Source organism: Coccinella septempunctata, chromosome 3, assembly GCF_907165205.1.
Source record: "Coccinella septempunctata chromosome 3, icCocSept1.1, whole genome shotgun sequence".
NCBI lineage: Eukaryota > Metazoa > Arthropoda > Insecta > Coleoptera > Coccinellidae > Coccinella > Coccinella septempunctata.
In genome coordinates this window covers 14,171,427-14,178,588 of record NC_058191.1, presented here as the reverse complement: position 1 = coordinate 14,178,588, position 7,162 = coordinate 14,171,427, and positions in this window count along the sequence as shown.

The window sequence follows — 7,162 nt, the reverse complement described above, 5'->3', positions numbered from 1 at the left end:
TATTTGAAACATTTGTCTAATGTTTCAAATAATATATAAGTCATATATTTCGCTTATACCATTTGTAATCAATAGAGCTTTAGTAATGTAATAATTAAGGTTCGCGTTGAATGAATTCCTAGATATGTAGGTACACACTAAGAATCACCGAATTGGGCTATTCGGAGCGGGATATATTTTTAGTTGATTAATCAGTGAAGATGAATCAATAATATTAATAATTGTTTTCATCACTCAAAAAGTAGACATAGATAATTCAGCACGTGTGTCGAATCTCTTGATGGTTATTCTGTAAGCTCTTTGTTATTCCATATAAATTGAACGAACAACTTTCATGAGAACACAATCTTGATTTCAACGCATTATGTTTCTGAAACCTGGTAAGTTGTGTTATTATTTTGTAGTACTTCACATACTTTCATAAAATTCCATAAAATAACTCGACATGTTGATGTATGATTTAAAATTAATAGCTTGCACAGTAACCATTTTTTTCAACTACTCGATCAATTTGCGTTTGATAGAAGGTACTGATTCAAAAGATTCCACCTAGAAGTATTTCTTCGCTTCATAAAATTTTATAACTCAATTTGGAAAAACCTACAAAAATTGTCGTTACCAACGGGTACGCTCTGTTGTATTCAATATTAGGGTTGCCCATTTTGACCAAAAAGATTTTATGCACAGAATAACTCTAGAGCCATTTGCTGAGGGAATTTTAAAAAATTTACCTGAAAGTATTTTTTCGGATCATACAATTTTATACCTCAATTTTCAAAATTGTCGTTATGGAAGGGAATGCTCTTATCCTATATTAGGTCGTTTTCACAACATTTTATTCAGTTGAATTTCAAAGTTGTTTGAATCAGCCTATATAACTATATAACTATGTTGATGAGGGGAGGTTAATAGTACATCAAACAATGAAGTATAGGATATCCATGGATAGAAGCAATTTCTGTAAGCTAGCCTCAACTACTATCTGGCTATATCTATAAGACATATTATTGAGTGGTTTCAGACCTCTCATACTGATGTGAAGAAAATTCCCAAAATATATATTCAAAAAAAAAAAATACATAACTATGAATTGTATTATATTGTCATGAATTGTATTGAATTGTCATGAATTGTATTGAATTGTCATGAATTGTATTGAATTGCCATGAATTGTATTGAATTGTCCGTGAATTGCAATGAATTTTCTTGAATTGTGTGAATTGTTGAATTGTCTGAATTGTTTTATATGCTATTATAGGAATTGCGTGAATTGTCTGAATTGTGGTGTACAACATTTTCATGACCGGTTCACCCCTCGAACTGTCCGTTCCCGTCGTAAGCGTTTTTGTATTTTCCAAGCCGAGTGATCTATTATATTCAGTTCCCTTAATCTCTGGTGCCATCTGTTATTACGCAGTTCTGTTAAAGCATTTTTCAATATCTGGCTATGCTTATTCAGTTTCTTCTTGTCTTCTTCTCTTTTTGTTGTTCTGTAAATTTTTCTGAGTCTTCTGTTCTTTTTTATAAGTTCCTTTATATCCCTTGGCGTATCTCCATGTGAATGTTTCGGAATTGGTTTCCTTATTCTCTTGGTGATTTCTTCATAGACTTCATTTATTTGATTTTCCAATTTTTCAACTGCTTCATCTAATTCATCCCGGGTGTTTATTTGGGGAATTTCCGTGATTTTTTCCTGAAGTAAATTCTTATATTTCTCCCAGTCTGTGCGATCCTTGGTTTGTGTCTCTTCTTCGTTTCTTGGGCCATGTCCCACTATGAATTCTATGGGATTGTGGTCTGAAGTTCCGTCTTCTATTGTATCAATGCTGATTTCTTCAGTGATGTCTTTCATTACGACAATGTCCAGTACATCGGGTAGTCCATTTACTCTTGGTATGTAGGTCGGTATATCAGGTCCTATCAAAACTGCATTAAGTTTTTTAGTCTTCTCCCGTTGGTATTTTCCACTCTACTATTCCATTCCTGCAATTTGCAGTTAAGATCACCAATTATGATTTTAGGGTGTCTTCCTTCTAGAAGCATTTTTAGATCCTCTTCCAGCATGTCCTTATCATGTGATTTATAAGTTGAAATAATCTTCACTTGTCCTCGATTAGTATTCACAATAATCGATATCGCTTCTACTTCTTGTCCATTGAATATATGGTAGAAATAGTGATCCATATTCCTTCTAGCCAGTATAGCAACGCCACCTGTGCTGTTAGGTCTATCATTTCTGTAGATATCGTAATTGGGAAATGCTATCCGAACGTTGGGGTTAAGTCTTGTTTCTTGGAGAGCTATGACATCCGGTCTCTTCTCTTCAATCAGTTCTTCGAATTCTGGTCTGCGGGCTCTCAATCCTTCGACGTTTCAAGAGACGATTAAGAGATTGTTCTTTATCGTCGTATCAGCCATTAAATATTCTTAATAATTTGCTGCATCTTCTTTTCAATCTCTTTCTCCAGATTCTGCATCATCGTGCTGAGGAGGTTTTTCGTGAACTTATCCAGTTCCTCAGTGATTCCAGAAATTCCTTTCCTGGTTTCGGCTTTTTTGACGGTTTTTGCCTTTTCCGCCTTTTCTCTGGATTCTTCGTTTCTTTGACCACTTTGGTTGCAGTTTCCTGGGGTTTCTTCACTTCCGAAGAGTTTTGGGATGGCTTCGGTGTATTTTGTGTTGGCCTCGAGCTGGTCTGGTTCGATCTTGGCGATCTCTTGGTCTTTTTAGTGACCAATTTCCATTCGCTACATCCCTTGTAGCTGGCTGGATGTCCTTGCTCTCCACAGAGAACACAAGGGGCATTTCGCTCCTCGTTCTCCCTGGTAAGCGTACACTCCTTGGAGCTGTGATTACCAGAGCATTTCACGCATCTCCATGGAAAAGTGCACTTACTTTGGGCATGTCCATATCGCTGACAGCGATAACATTGTCCAGGCCCGGTCGTCCTTCTCTTAGGTTCAACAACACAGTTCATGTTGTAGAGCCTTCTCACCTCGAAGATACCCTTATTCTGGGTTTTAACCAGCAATAAGGGCATCGGCCTCTTAGTTATATTTGAGGTCATTCTTATGACCTCAGCATCGACGATCCCTTGATCCTTGAGGTCGTCAAGGATCGTCGGGATATCTGCATCCAGCGGTAGATATCTCACTACCGCGTAGATTTTCTTTTCTTCCTCCCGTTGGAGAGTGTAAAACTCCCTATTTATTTTATGAAGGAAGTCCGTCATCCTTCTGTGGTCTTCCGCGGTTTGTGGAACGACCCTAATTCCGTCCTTCACAGTTGTCGCTCTGCTATATTTAATTCCGTTTCGCATTAACGCGTTGGAAATTGACGTCATTCTGACGTACCTCTCAGGGTGACTGGGGGAATTTTTCCTTCCCTCTCCTCCACTGGAGTGGTTTTCTGTTGAGCTGAGGCTGTACCCATCGTCGTGATGGGTGAAATTTTACCTTTTTTAGGTATCTCCGTTGCTTTTTTTGCGGTCTCTTCGTCTGAAGATGCACTTTCTTTACGCGCGCGTTTTGTGGGTGGCGCGTTCTGGGTTTTTGCAACTTGTGTTGCAAAATTTTTCTTCTTTTCCGGTTCTGGAGCTACTTCCTGTTTGGAGGAATCTTTGGGGACCGCTACCGGCTTTGCAATTTCTGCAAATATTGATTTCTGTGCCGTAATGTGTTTTGCAATTTCCGCAAAACTAGGGGATTGAGGCGCTTTATTCTTATTAACTTCCTCTCTCAAGAGGCGTATCTCCCCGACCAACTGAGCTACGGTTTCAGTTAATTTATTTATTTGAGCCTTTAATTGCTCATTCTCTTCTTTGAGCCTTACAAGCTCCTCTGCTTCTCTATCGATGAATTCTTCGGTGTCCGTAGCTACCATGTAGGGACTCTCATTGTCTGAGACCTCCGACATGGCTTTTTGTACTTATTGAACTATATGAGGTATTTCTGTGTAATAATGAATATTGGAAATACTCACTAATATGTTACTACTAAGCAATGTGGCTAAGTTATATATTTTCTATACTATAAAAAAAATAAATCGACTCACCAGTGATATCCGTGGAACCATCGATCAATGGATCTGGACTCGACACTGAATACACTGAATTTGAACGAATTTCCGCTCTATAACACATACACTTATAGAACTTACAAAAAACTTCGGAAGTTTCGTAGACGGAATCAAAAATTCCGTAGCTTCGCTCTAGTGTACACTTTCACTTCGACTTTCTCTTCCACTTTCTCTTTTTTTTTGTAGCAGGGGGAAAATCTGCAAGACAGACGAACCACCCTCATCTCCAACAGTGTGGGGTTTCTCACTCTCCTGAGTTCGAGACCCACTAAAAACCCTACTGCTTCTTGAATTTTGGTTCCGGGCATTTGCCTATAAGCCGTTCATCTCTTGGTCGGTTTTCTTCTCGCACACTATCGTGCTGGGATTTATGTGTTAATCCTCTATTGGATTAACACTTTATTGAATTTTTCAATAAGTTTCTGTTGTTATTTTAATCTCTTTTTAATTGATCTCTTGGTCTCCTTCGGTAAATTCACATTCTCCTTTTGTCTTCCTCTGGGTCGTAGTCCACTAGTCTCCTGAGTTCTTGATTCGGATGGTTTTTCGCTGTTTCGAATAATTTCTCTGCTTTTCTGTTCATGAATTCCGTTATGGTTTCCCATTTCAGGTCCTTATAAATCTGTCTATTCCTGACAAACCAAGGTGCATCTATTGCACATCGTAGCAGCTTGTTTTCAGTGGCCTGAATTCTTTTGATATGGCTCTTTGCCGCGAAACCCCAGGTAACTGATCCATAAGTCAGTTGAGACCTAGCAACGGCTTTGATTATCTTCAATTTTGTCTCTTTCGACATGTGGCTTCTTCTTCCTATCAGAGGATAGAGTCTATTCATCGTTGCTTTCGTTTTGTCGATTGCTTGTTTGATATGACTTTTCCAGGTAAGTCCTTTGTCAGGCGTTATTCCTAAATATTTGGCTTCATTTTTCCAGTCGATTTCTTCGCCGTCAACATCCAGTTTTGTTGTGGGTCGCAGTCTTCTCTTCTGTAGTAATATTGCTTGGCTCTTTTGTCCATTGAGCTTGATTTTCCACTTTATGCACCAGTCACTTGTTCCGTCAATCGACTCTTGTAGAACTCGTTCTATTATTTCAGGGTTTCGGTGTCGAGTTGCTATGCCTGTGTCGTCAGCAAATAACGTTGGCATGGTTCTTGGATTTTTCGGAATATCGTGGATGTATATGTTGTACAGAAGTGGCCCAAGTACTGATCCTTGGGGTACTCCAGCCTCTATATCTCTTGTTGAGGAGCATTCTCCTCCCACTTTTACGTAAAATATTCTATTTTTGAGATAATTCCTGATCAACTTGCATATTTTGATCGAATATCCAGCACATCTCATCTTATATATTAATCCTTCATGCCATACTCTGTCGAATGCTCTGGCGACGTCTAGTAAAATAAGACCTGTAGCTTGTTTATTTTGGAATCCCTCTGTTATGTACTCTATGAGCCTTAATAATTGTTGTTCTGTTGAATGCTCTGTTCTGAATCCGAACTGTTCTGGTGGTATTAGTTCCAGATTTTCGGTTTCCTCATTTAGCCTCGTGGCGATAATTCTTTCTACTACTTTTCCTAAAGCCGACAGTAGACTTATCGGTCTGTAGTTTTGTGGAAACTTCTTCTCTTTGAATGGTTAATTGAATACTATGACTTCTGCTGTTTTTCATTTTTCTGGGTAGTGTTCTGTCCTCATAATTCCATTCGCGATATTCGTTAGAGCGGCTATACCTTTTCTAGGTAATTTCTTTAACATAACATTCGTTATTTTATCGCTTCCGGGAGCTTTCCTCTTCTTCAAACTTCTAATTATTTCCCTGATTTCATTTGGCGATGTTGGTTTGTCTATTTCAGCAGTCGCTGGTAATTCATCCATTTCTTCATCATTTTCTTCAACCAGTTCTTGCAAATCTTCATTATCGTCGTCTATCCTGTAATTTATTCTCGATTCTCGTTCGATCGAGTCCGCCAATGCATCTGCCTTATCAGTATTGGTATAAGCCATTCCCCTTTCTCCGTGTAGGGTTGGAATTTTAGTCTTTCCTCCTCGTAGGCTTTTTTGCATTCTCCATGCAGAATGATCGATTGTATTCAGTTCTTGAACCCTTTTGTTCCATCTGCTTGTTCTTAGATCTTTCAGGGCGTTTTTCAGAACTTGGCTATGTCGGTTGAGGTTCCTTTTATTTAGATCATTTTTGTTCATCTTATATATTCTTCTGAGTCTTCGATTTTCTTGTATAAGCTCTTTTACTTCTTTAGGCGTATCGCCATGCGGATGACTTGGTGCTGGTCTTTTCACTCTTCTCGTGCTTTTTTCGTAAGCTTTCAATATAATCTCTTCCAGTTTATCAACCGCACATTCCAGATCGTCTGGAGTGCTTATTGTTGGAATTTCTGTTATTTCCGATTGTATTAAATGGCTGTATTTAGTCCAATTGGTATATTCTCTTATTTCCAGCAGTTTTTCACTTGGTTCTTCCCCAATTGTCAATTCCACGGGATTGTGGTATGAGGTTCCATCTTCCAAAGTTTCAATCGAGAATTCTTGAGTTATATTTTTCCTCTACCAAAAGCAAGATATGTCGGTAGCTCTGGTCCAATAACTATGGCATTTTGTTTTTCGGCGAAATCCTTGAGTTTTTTGCCATTTATATTCTCTGTTATGCTATTCCATAATGGGGATTTACAGTTGAAATCTCCGATGGAGATTTTCGGGTTTGATCCTTCCAACATGTTGTTTATCTCTTCTTCCAATAGATTGTTTTGTGGTGGCTTATACGCCGAGGTTATTTCGACTCTTTGCCGATTTAATTCGGCAACAATCGTCACTTTTTCTGTTTTTCCTTGTGTTTCGTCGGATCTACTTTTAAAGTAGTGTTTCAGATCTGTTCTCACCAATATTGCTACTCCTCCTCCGGTGTTTGTAATTCTGTCACATCTATATGTTTCATAATTCATGAAATTCAGTCTTCTGTTCCGGTTTATTCTTGTTTTCTGTAGGGCTATAATATCAGGTTGTCTTTCTGATATTATTTGTTCTATCTCGGCTTTCCGAGTGTTGATCCCGTTTATGTTCCACGAGATT